Genomic DNA, 13,392 nt, shown 5'->3' on the forward strand with positions numbered 1-13,392 from the left:
TGTATTTTGTCAAAGGCTTTTTCAGCATCTATTGAGATAATCATGTGATTTTTGTTTGTTAGACTGTTGATATGGTCAATTATGTGGATGGTTTTCCTAATGTTGAACCATCCTTGTATTCCTGGTATAAATCCCACCTGATCATGGTGGATGATCTTCTTAATTACTTGCTGGAGTCTCTTTGCTAGTATTCTATTTAGGATTTTTACATCTATGTTCATTAGGGAGATTGGTCTATAGTTTTCTTTCTCTGTTTTTGATCTCCCTGGCTTTGGAATCAGTACCATATTTGTGTCATAAAAGGAATTTGGTAGGACTCCTTCTTTGCTTATCATATCAAATAATTTGTATAGTATTGGGATTAGTTGCTCTTTGAATGTCTGATAGAATTCACTTGTGAATCCATCAGGCCCTGGCGATTTTTTCTTAGGGAGTTCTTTGATGGCTTGTTCAATTTCTTTTTCTGATATGGGATTATTTGGGTATTCTATTTCTTCTGCTGTTAATCTAGGCAATTTATATTTTTGTAAATATTCATCCATGTCTCCTAAATTGTTATATTTGTTGCCATATAATTGGGCAAAAGTTTTTAATGATTGCCTTAATTTCCCGTTCATTAGAGGTGAGGTCTCCCTTTTCATCTTCGATACTGTCAATTTGGTTTTCTTCTTTCCTTTTTTTTATTAGATTGACCAGTAGTTTGTCTATTTTATCTGTTTTTTTCAAAATACCAGCTTCTAGTCTTATTTATTAATTCAATAGTTCTTTTACTTTTGTTTTTATTAATTTCTCCCTTAATTTTTAGTATTTCTAATTTAGTTTTCATCTGGGGATTTTTAATTTGCTCGCTTTCTAGTTTTTTGAGTTGCATGCCCAATTCATTAATCTCTGCCCTCCTTAATTTGTTAATATATGTACTCAAGGATATAAATTTTCCCCTGAGTACTGCCTTGGCTGCATCCCACAGAGTTTGGTAGGATGTCTCATCATTGTCATTCTCTTCAATGAAATTGTTGGTTGTTTCTATGATTTTTTCTTTGACTAACTGGTTTTGGAGAATCATATTGTTTAATTTCCAATTGGTTTTTGATTTGCCTGTCCAGGTGCCCTTACTAATTATTATTTTTATTGCATTATGATCTGAGAAGGTTACATTTATTATATCTGCTTTTTTGCATTTGTTTGCAATGTTTCTATGCCCTATTACATGGTCAGTCTTTGTGAATGTACCATGTGCAGCTGAAAATAAGGTGTATTCCTTTTTGCCCCTATTTATTTTTCTCCACATATCAATTAAATCTAATTTTTCTAGGACTTCATTCACTTCTCTTACCTCTTTCTTATTTATTTTTTGGTTTGATTTATCTAGATCTGAAAGAGGAATATTTAGATCTCCCACTATTATGGTTTTCCTATCTATTTCCTTTTTGAGCTCTACCAGTTTCTCCTTTATGAATTTGGATGCTATACCACTTGGTGCATACATATTTAGCAGTGTTATTTCCTAATTGTTTATACTGCCTTTAATCAGGATGTAATGACCTTCCCTGTCTTTTTTAATCATAACTATTTTTACTTTGGCTTTGTCAGAAATCATAATAGCCACTCCTGCCTTCTTTTTCTCCTTTGACACCCAAAAGATTTTTCTCAGCCCTTAACCTTAAACTTGTGTACGTATACCCACCTCATATGTGTTTCTTGAAGACAACATATGGTAGGATTTTGGTTTCTAATCCACTCTGCTATTTCCTTCCATTTTATGAGCAAGTTCATCCCATTCACATTCCAAGTTATAATTATCAGTTGTGCATTCACTGACATTTTTGTATCCTCCCCTAGTCCCACCCCTTCTTCTTACACTATTTTCTTTTAAACCAGTGGTTTGCTTTGAGCTGGTATCCCTTATCCCCTCCCTTGATTAGCTTCCCTTTCTACCCCTTCCCTTGTTATTCACCTCTTTTTATTTTTAAAGGCCTAATGAATTCCCTCCCCCTTCTTCTCCCCTCCCTTTTTGACCTCCCTACTCCCCTGCTCCCTTTGGTTTATCCCTTCTGACTTTCTCAGTAGGGTTAGATAGAGTTTTTTATCCCAATGGATAATATAACTACTCTTTCCTCTCCGGGTTGATTACACTGAGAGTAAGGTTTAAATATTACCTCTTAATGCTCTCTTCCTCTCCTTCTTATAATAGTATTTGTCCCCTCCTCTTCCCATGCCCTCTTTGTGTGTAATAGAGTATCCTATTTTTCTTATTCACTCAAGTTTCTCTTGGTGTCCCCTACTATTCACCCCCTTCTTTCCTACCCCCCATGTCATCTTAGACCATTTGTTATTCTGTCCTCTCCCTATGAATTATTCTTCTGATTACTATAATAGTGAATACTATAATACTGAATAGAGTTCACTACAGAGAATTATACATAGCATTTCTCCACATAGGAATACAGATAATTAGATCTTATTGAAGCCCTTAAAGAGGCAAATTTTAAAAATTATGAGTTTTCTTTCTTTCCCCTCTGTTTCTTATTTACCTTTTCATGTTTCTCTTGATTTTTGTGGTTGGATATCAAACTTTCCATTTAGCCCTGGTCTTTTCTGTGCAAATACTTGGAAATCTTAAATTCTGTTTAATGCCCATACTTTCCCCTGGAAGTATATAGTCAGTTTTGATGGGTAGTTGATCCGTGGTTGAAGGCCCAGCTCTCTTGCCTTTCTGAATATCATATTCCAAGCCTTGCAGTCTTTTAGCGTGGAGGCTGCCAGATCCTGTGTGATCCTGATTGGTGCTCCTTGATATCTGAATTGTCTCTTTCTGGATTCTTGTAAGATTTTTTCTTTTACTTGGAAGCTCTTGAATTTGGCTATTATATTCCTGGGTGTTGTCCTTTCTGGATCTAGTGTAGAGGGTGATCTATGGATCCTTTCAATGTCTATATTGCCCTCTTGTTGTAGAACTTCAGGGCAATTTTGCTGAATAATTTCTTTTAGTATGGAGTCCAAGTTTCTATTAATTTCTGCTTTTCTGGAAGACCAATGATTTTCAAATTGTCTCTTCTAGCCCTGTTTTCTTGATCTGTCACTTTCTCATTGAGATATTTCATGCTTCCTTCTATTTTATAAGTCTTTTGACTTTGTTTTATTTGTTCTTGCTGTCTTGAGAGATCATTAGCTTCTAATTGCTCAATTCTAGCCTTTAGGGACTGGTTTTCAGTTATAATCTTTTGGTTTTCCTTTTCAGTTTGGTCATTTCTGGTGTTCAATTTGCTTATCAGTTCATTTGATTTCTGAGCCTCACTTTCCAATTGAAAAATTCTGCCTTTTAAACTGTTATTTTCTTGCCAGATCTCGTCCATCTTTCACAACATCTCAGATTTGAATTCTTCACTAGCTTGTGACCAGTTTTCATTGTTTTGGGAAGGTTTGGATATGATTACTTTTTTGTCCTCCTCTGTTGTCTGGATTTTCTCTGTGTAAAAGTTGTTGGGTATTCCAGAGTTTTTCTTGATAATCTTTCTCTTCTGGGCTTCCCGATTTTGGCTTGTCATTGTTGTTAGCCCAGAGCCTTCTGCGCTTTATCCTCACACGCAGGGTCTGTCTGCGCTGTCTAGGCTCCAGAGGTCTCAGGTCTCTTTGTTCTCAGGGTAGAGCCTCTTGGTTGTCCCTGGTCTGCCCCTCTGACAGAGGCTCCTTCAGCAGTCTCAGGGCGCTGCTTCCACAGCCGTGCTCTCATCTGCACAGGATCCCCACTTGTGATCCAAGCCTGCGCTCGAGATCTTTGTCCCTGCCTAGGGCACTGCCTTCTCACGTACAGATGCTCAGGAAAGTCTGTGCGTGTTCTTTAGCCTCTTGGGGTCCTAAGTCTTGCTGCTCTCAGGAATAAGCCCTGGAGCTGCCAGTGACTTAATGGGTGCCCCAAACCTGCTTTAACTCTTGTGCGTTGGCCTCTGAGTTGTACGTGGTGTGGGGGGTGGAGGAGGGGCTTCTTCCTCTCGCGTTTTAGTGAGAGCTGTTTTACTCCTTTATAGCCTGGAAATACCCTGATTCCACGTACCTTCAATGCTGTGCCCTGTTGTGGGGTCCCTTAGTTCATCTGGATTTGTTTTTATGTCCCCTTGAGGAGTCCTGTATGCTTCAGTTAGGGGAGATCAAGCAATGCTGCTCCTTACTCTACCGCCATCTTAACTGGAACTCCTGGATGAATCATTTTGTAAAGATTTGGACCTCAGTTTCTTTTCCTGTTAAGTGAAAAGGTTGGAGTAGGTAATTCCTTACAACTCCAATTATCTATGATGTAAAGATTCTAAACCACTGTCCTGTATTCAGATCATTGGCCATTTTGGCTTTTGGGAGAACAAGATCGAAATAACCCCCAACTTTTGGAGTGTTCTTAGTGGACATATTGCTCTCCAGAAAAATATCTATAACAGTGATTCCCAAAGTGGGTGCCACCACCCCCTGGCGGGTGCTGCAGCAATCCAGGGAAGGGGTGATGGCCACAGGTGCATTTATCTTTCCTATTAATTGCTATTAAAATTTAAAAAAAATTTCCAGGGTTCTAAGTAATATTTTTTTCTGGAAAGGGGGCGGTAGGCCAAAAAAGTTTGGAAACCACTGGTCTATAAGATGGCAATGTAACAGTCAGCATGAAAAAGTGGAGGGAACATTGGATTGGATGTCAAGAAGACTTCTGTTCAAATCCTGCCTCATCTTACCTAACTGGGTGACTCAGGAACAAAAGAAAGATTCTAATTTAAGTTTTTCACTGTCCAGATGATTATTTATCCAAGAAACTCCCATTTTACTGAAGAAGTATTCCAAATTATCTTGGAGTCCTTGTTAACACCTTTGGATTAATCATTCTACCCACATGGCAAAAGGTGAACTCTCCAGAAAGTCGAAAAAAGCCCAGTTTTCAAACTCTAGCCCTCAGACTCCCTTTGTAAAGAAAGGACAAGAGAATACTTTTCCCTTGCCACAGAAGCCACCAAGGCAATAATGCAATACTTACAAAAATAGAAAATCCTCTCATAACAATTCAACCTGGTATTTTACTCCATTGAAGTCTATTCTTCACGGTCCTCTGGTAGAGTGAATCTTTCTAATGGCTTGCACTTATGGTGCTGAGTAGAAACGAAGGCAATAAAGAAGCCCAAAAATGTTTTATGGCTTGGACTATTTTTAAACTAATTTCTTTGCAAATGAAAAAGGAGTGCCTCACTAAGTAGTCTAAGAGCCTCCCACAACCTTTTAACAGGTTCTGTTTTCCCTCAGTGTGTCTGCATAGAACCCTGGAACTAGATGGTACAGAGATAATCCACATCTCTGCAGTCACTTGCTGCTGGTGGGGCTTGTCTGGGGAGTTTCTTCTGTGGTTTCGGTGCCTGGGCATTTATTAAATTAATTTTCTATCCAAGCCATCATCATTATCTGAGTGAAATTATCAAGCAACTAATTCCTGTGCTAAATACTATAAGAAGGCAATGAATTATTAAACACTGGAAGTTTACTAGGAATGTCAGGCAATACGAATATGTGAACGCCCCTGAATCACAGAAGTGAACAAAAGGGTAGATTAATAACTGAGGAGAAAAAGGCCAAATAGGCATTCCATTATTACTAATAATAGTCATAATTATAATTGAGAGGCCATGAGACTTAGTTGCTAGAGCGCCAGTCTCAAAACCAAAAGGACCTGGTTTCTAGTCCTGCCTCTGATATATGCTGGTTTTGTGATTCTAGGCAAGTTACTTCAACTGTCAATGCTCTGGGAAACTCTTTAAGGATATAAATTACAGAGAAAGTGCATGAATTGTTGAAAGAAGCTTTCTCACCCGGGAATTCCAGACACCAATGAAATCAAAGACATAAACTCAGTTATATCCTCTCTTTTTTTTTTTTGCAGCAAATTAATATTGTCATTTGAATGTTTATAGGATGCTTTAGAGCTTATAAAGCCCTTTCCTTCCAACAATTCTGTAAGGCAGAAGTCACAAAACAAGGGTTCAAATTCCAGATTTGACACACACCTGGTATATAACCACAAGCAAATCATTTAATTTTTCTGAGTCTCAATTTGCTTATCTGCAAAATGTGGCTAAAATGGCACAATTTTTCTTCATAGACTTCTGGGAGGAAAGCACTCTGTATACTTCCAAGTGCTAGAGGAGTATGTTGGATGTCCACTATAATAACATCAAAATGGAGGGATCCTTTTGTCCTTTCTTTCTCCCCTCCAAATTTTCTCTCCCCTCCTCTCATTCCCTCCCTTTCTTTCTATCCTACTTTCCCCCCTTTTTTTCCTTTTTCTATTCTCTCACTCTCATTTCCTCCTCTCCCCTCTATTTTCTCCATCTATCCACCTCTCTCTAACCATTCTTTCAGTCTCTTGGCTAGAAATCTTAGTCATCTTTGATTTTTTGTACTTCTTCAATCCTTATACCCCAACAGTTGTCAGATAATGCCATTTATCCTTCAAAACATATCTTGGATTTCTCCTTTTCTCTCTGTTCCCACTGCCTAATTGCTAGTTATCATTAACTTTTTTTTCCTGGATTTATTATTCCAGTCTTCTCCATGCTACTTTTTTGTTTGTTTTCCCTTTTTTTTCTGTCCCTTTTCAAATTCTTTTTGTGAATAACCATTGGGCTCATCTATCTAAAATAATACTTTTGATTTTGTCACAATTCTTCTCATCAAGAATCTATAATAAAGCTATTCTTTAACAGTTTTTGCTCAAAGGTTTCCTACTCCCTCTTACTTGACAACCAAAGCTTTCTATTTCAACACTCTTCAAAAATCTGTCTCCATCTTATCTATCATGCCTGGAAAGATCTTCTACTTCTCCATTCTTACTGGCTTCTTTTTATACTTATCTCTACTTTTCACTGTTCCTCAATATTCATCCTCTGATTCAATCAGGCCTACCTGTGACTGTCCCACACCTGCCCTAAATTTGTTCCTAAGCCTTTGTCTTTGGGTCAAAGATATTTTGCTCTGTCCTCTATAATGCTTTCTCAATTACCTTTTGCTTATTCAGGTAAAGTTAAGGAAAACAAAAATAAACAAATTAAAAAAAAACTTTTCCCTCATTGCTTTAGAGTAGATTTTATTTTCCCTATGTCATATTCTTAAATAACTAAACGTTCAAATGCTACCTTCTCCATAAAGCTTCTAAGCATTCCTTCCCACACTGATTTTCCGTCTCTGGTTATTACCAAATCACAAAATGTGAAAACTGTAAAGTGTCTTGGTCACATCAAATCTAGAGGGTCAATTTTTTTAGTCTCAGAACCACTTTACACTCTTAAAAATAATTGAGGATCTTTCAAAGAGCTTTTGTTTATATGGGTCGAATCTGTGGATTATATTAGAAATCAAAACATCTTAGTACCATTATGAAAATAGTTTTGACCTTTTGGACACACAAAAAAGTAAGTTTTAGGGTCCTTTAAGGGTCCCAGTAACATACTTTAAGAACTAATAACCTACTCTAATTGCTTCATTTGACAGATAAAGACACTGAAACCTGCTGATAGTGTGACTTTTCTAAGGTCACAGAAGTTCCTAAGAAACAGTTGGTATTCAGTCCAAGGACTTTGGACTCCAAATCCAAGTCAGTTCTCTTTATATGATAATGCACTGGCTTTCTTGGAAGTAATTTCTTGAAATTGATGAAGCTAATTATTAGCAGATTCCAAGCTGGAACCCAAGATTCTAGTGTCCTTTCCATCATATCACATATCTTTTGATTGTCTGATGGTCAATAATATCATTCAATTCCTCTTTAATTCTTTTACATGTGTTAGTTTTGTCTGAGAAAAAAAACTCTAAGAAAAGAATCCAAATATTTATCAGGTGTCTCCATCCCCTACAAAAAACATGCATGGCTTTAGGAACATAAGCAATGCTTTTAAAATACTCATCTATTACTTATATGATTGGTTGAGAGTAGTCATGGAGGTTCCCTGCTTAAATCAAGAACAGAACCCTTAACATAAAACCTGAGAGGAAATATATAACCACTCAAATTCTGAAACCCTTGGGAAAAAGAAAAATTTTCCATTGTCTTGCTTTGCCATGTAAGTGACTGTGTTTTTGGAAATGATGCAACATGAATGATTATGATTGCTCATTACCCATCCCAGCCAGAGATACCTGCCTAGACAACTATGGACAGAATGAAGAGGCAGTAAGAAAGTACCTAATTCAGTGAGATGCTTTATTGTGCCAACCTCAATCTGCTGTTCCCATCAACCCTAATTATAATCAACTAATTCTATTAGTTTCTTAAACCCATTTCAAGACCGAGTACATTATACTAAGCAACTTCTATCTAGTAATAGAGTTATGCTCTTTATAACAGGGGCTCATTCTATCCAGCAGAGCAGAAAGAACATTTTGTATTAATGTTCTTTTAGAGAAGTATATGGGCTTCCATTTAAAAACAACAGCAGCTACTACTACTTTGTTTCTTTGGTCAATTACTTTGGTCTTCCAGATCCAAAAATAAGTTCCATATTTATCTACTGATATCCTTTGGAAAGGATAAGAATACCTTAGAAAGGAAGAAATACCTTCATTAAGTAGAAGTCATATAGAATGAAAAGTTAGTGAGATGTTTATAGTTTCTGGATTTCTATGACATGGAAAATGGGAAACCCAGGGGCTATGTCCAAATATTAGTCTTATTTGGGAAGATATTGATATTTCCCACTCCATGTAATCAGCATGTAAGTTAGAAAAACACTATATACAATTATTATATATTTAAAAATAGGCATTTAGAAAGCAAATTCACTGCAGATTTATTCAGTGTTGAGACAGGTGACCTTCATGATATAAATGCTTGCTGAGAATAAACTGTAGAGCAGAAGGAAATAGTCCAATAATTGAAATAAATTGGCAACTCCCAGGGGGCAGCTGGGTAGCTCAGTGGATTGAGAGCCAGGCCTAGAGATGGGAGGTCCTAGGTTCAAATCTGGCCTCAGACACTTCCCAACTGTGTGACCCTGGGCAAGTCATTTGACCCCCATTGCCTACCCTTACCACTCTTCCACCTATAAGTCAATACACAGAAGTTAAGGGTTTAAAATAAAAAAAAATTGGCAACTCCTTAATTGAGTAATGTGACTTCTCTGAGCAAACTGGCAACAAGGTTTCAGCATTTATTTCAAATGCTTGTCTTTTACCAGAACCCTACCTGTCTTATACAAAGCCTTTGGATGTATTAATATCATTTGTAAATCTGGTCTGAAGGACTGTTCTCATTATGTACCCAATACTCCTGTCTCCTAATTTGATGTTAGTGGTTTGAACTAAATTCTTTCCTTCTTTATTGGTTTCTTTTTATATTACTCCTTATCTAACTTTCAACCTCCCCTTTCAATCTTCCCATTCCCCTTCAACTTCCCTACCCATCCCATTTTTCTCTCTAACAAAAGGTTATGTAGAAGTATTGTGTGACTTTTCAGTGTTAGGTGCTCCCCCTACTAGTAAGGATCACAATTCTTCCACACTCTAAGAAAGCCAAAAAACCCAACAAAACAGATTCTCTCTGTCTCTGCCCAGGATAGCTGGGACTGACAAGAGGAACAATCCCTAGTTAGAGTCTATAATTGGAAATCTATTCAATTTGAAAAATTTACCTAGTGAAACAGACCCATTTTTCCCATAGACCAATGGTAGCCTCATTGCTAATGAAAACTTAGACAACATTGAAGTGTCTAAATATTTCTAAATAATTTTGGTTTTGTTATTTTTAAAAAATTGTATGTATTCTGGCTAGGTACTGACCTATTGTTTATTTTATCATCCATATAAAAATGCTTGAGAATGGGACCCTGACCAAAAAAAAAAAAAAAAAAAAAAAAAGTGAGAGAGAAAGGAACTAACTGGTAGGCTTTTAAAGATATTTTTCTACAAAAGATGACAGTTTTTTGTAGATGCTTTTCTACAGAATACATCTTAAAAATCTGAAGGATATAGAAAATACAAAATTCTGTTGCATTTATTCTTTTCTGATCATTTTTTTTTGATTCAGTAGAACAAATTGCAGCCTTAAAGGAAACAAGGTATCGACCATGAAGATTTTCTGAGCAGACCATATTCCATTTAAGATGTATAATCATGGTAATAAGAGTATTCAAATACCTTCTTAGCACCAGCATCAAGAAAAGAACAAAATGGGTGGTTATGTACTTTTTTTTTTAAACCCTTACCTTCCGTCTTGGAATCAATACTATGTATTGGCTCCAAGGCAGAAGAGTGGTAAGGGTAGGCAATGGGGGTCAAGTGACTTGCCCAGGGTCACATAGCTAGGAAGTGTCTGAGGCCACATTTGAGCCTATGACCTCCCGTCTATAGGCCTGGCTCTCAATCCACTGAGCTACCCAGCTGCCCCTGGTTATGTACTTTTAAAACGTGTCAGCCAGTATCATAGAAGTTCTGCTGAAAATTCAGATAGAAAGGGACTTCCTTAATGGGAATCTAGGTATATGGGACTAGATGATCTGTAATATCCAGATTTTCCACCTTCAAATCCTTTTTACAATTAAAGTTTATTTATTTATTTGTTACATTTAAATAGCCAGTTAATTCCCTCTCTCCTTCCCCTTCCCCATTAAATAAAGCATCATTTGATTAAAAATAAAGATATATATGTATATGTCTCATTTATTTCTATTTATCAGTTCTTTGTGTTAAAAGATATACACAGTTTTATAACTTTCAATCAAATTCCACAATTATTTTCCAAAATGGTTGTATCAGTTCCCAATTCCACCAACAATACACTACTGTCTCTATTTCTCCTCCAATATTTGTTATTTTGCCCATTTATCATTTTAGCCAATCTGATATGTGTGAGATGATATCTCAGAGTTGTTTTGATTTGCATTTCTATTATCAGCAATGACAGAATACTTTTTCATATTGTTATATACAGTTTTGATTTCTAAATAAAAAAAATATCTGTTTCTGTCTATGATCCCATGACACAAGCTAAAGAAATGTAAAGAAGGTATAGCTACTTTTTAAAAATATTTTTTTCTTGAAAAATAAATCCCTCCCCTTGAAATGCTTATATCCTCTTAGGAATAAATTATATATAGATATAGATATAGATAGATACACATTTATATATATACATATATATATGTACATACACATACATATATACTATGTCTATCATTTCTCTTATAATTTCAGCACATAGTAAACTCTTAAAAAATTGTTGAAGGGGCAGCTGGGTAGCTCAGTGGAGTGAGAGTCAGGCCTAGAGACAGGAGGTCCTAGGTTCAAATCCAGCCTCAGACACTTCCCAGCTGTGTGTCCCTGGGCAAGTCACTTGACCCCCATTGCCCACCCTTACCAATCTTCCACCTATGAGACAATACACCGAAGTACAAGGGTTTAAAAAAAATTGTTGAAAAGATGGAATGAGGGTTGGTGGAGCCAAAAAGGTTACTTAGCAGTGAAAGCTGATACCACTCTGACAATCCTTCCACACCAATCTTCAAAAAACACCTCAAAAAGACAGGAGTAAAAAAACAATAGCCTATAGAGTAAGGAGGCTCTCCTGCTATATACAACTTAAAGGTAGGCAGAGAAAGTCAATTTTCATGGGGTAAGGGGGAACCTGAAGCAAAACTGCACACAGAGGAGTGCTGGCTGACCATCCCCACCACCTACCTACTAAGCCAGATTCTGAGCCTGGCCATAGACCAACTTCAGGATCCTGGGACCCTGTGATCCCCACACCCCAGAAATTACCCTTTGAAGTCCAAGGCCCTGGCATCACTCTGTAGTGAAGCCTGGAAATCCATAGCACTCAGCCTTTTCAAGCCTAGACTGTAGTAAAGAACTAGCCACACGACCAAGTAGTTCACTGTACAGAGCTTTGCAAGCCAGTAGCAGAAGAGACAGAACCATCAGTATTCAGAATTCTCTGTCCATAGGGGAAAAAAATCTGGGAAAATGAGCCAATAGCAAAAGAAACACCTAACCTTAGAAAATTTCTATGGAGACAAAGAGAAAACAGATTCAATAGAGATCCAAGCAACCACATATACAACTTTAAAGAAAAATGGAAGTTGATCTAAAGTGCTGGAAGAACTTAAAAAGGAATTCAAAAATCAAATAAGACAGGTCAAAGAAAATGGGAAGAAAAATGGGGAAAAGAAATGTAAGTAATACAAAAAGAATATAACAGCTTAAAAATCAAAATTAGTCAACTGGAAAAGAGGCTTAAAAATCCAATGAAGAAAAGAGTTTCATGAAAAATAGAATGAACCTAATTGGAAAAGATGATCCAAAGGTCATAGAAGAAATTCAGTTTTTACAAACTAGAATTGACAAGTAGAAGCTAATGACTTTATGAGACATCAAGAAACAATAATATGAAATAAAAAAAAATGAAAAAATAGAAATATGTAATATCTCATTGAAAAAACAACTGTCTTGGAAAATAGATCCAGGAGAGACAATTTAAGAATTTATTGTAATAACTGAAAGTCATGACCAAAAGATGGAATGAATTCTCTTTTAAATGAACCCCACTTCCCCCCCCCAAAAAAGATCCTTGAATAATGACATGTCTAAAACAAAATATTTTATAGGAATAAAAAGGTCAATTCATTTAGAATAGAACTTAGCATCTGTTAATGATAAGCTTACTGAGGATAAAAAGTGCTATTTCTCCCTTTGCCTCTCTAGGGCTCAACAGTGATTTTCTAATCATGGGAATTCATTTGGACATCCAGAAAAAGAACTATACCCTGATCATCACATATGCCTGATATTCTTATGTGTTTTCTCTGTTTAGAAGTAACCTTCCCTAGTGTAGTGAAAAAATAAATGTACTTTTACCATGAAACTTGAGGTTAAATCCCAGATATTCTAAGTCTCAGTTTTTTAACTGTAAAATGTAGATAGCAATACTTTAGCATCTTTATCTTTAAAGTGTTGAAAGACACATAAAAATATGGTGTCTTACATATGACTGGCACTTATTTAAAATGTTTACTTATTATGAAAGCATTATTAATAATGCAATCCAGGCAATTCCCTAAGACTATAAAATGTGGAGCAGTTACAGATCTGACTCATACTGGCTTGGTGGCCATGGGACAGTTATTTAATCTCTCAGGTCCCTTAATAAGATTATAAACTATAAATAAGCTGTCAATCTGCATCATTGAAGGGAATTGCTCTGATGATATAAATATAAATCATAACACTTATATAAAAATAATATTTGATGAATATAAAATTTCATAAAAACAGTTTCAGGGGCAGCTGGGTAGCTCAGTGGATTGAGAATTAGGCCTATAGACGGGAGGTCCTAGGTTCAAATCTGGCCTCAGACACTTCCTAGTTGTGTGACCCTGGGCAAGT

Source organism: Gracilinanus agilis, chromosome 1 (assembly GCF_016433145.1).
Source record: "Gracilinanus agilis isolate LMUSP501 chromosome 1, AgileGrace, whole genome shotgun sequence".
NCBI classification, from domain to species: Eukaryota; Metazoa; Chordata; class Mammalia; order Didelphimorphia; family Didelphidae; genus Gracilinanus; species Gracilinanus agilis.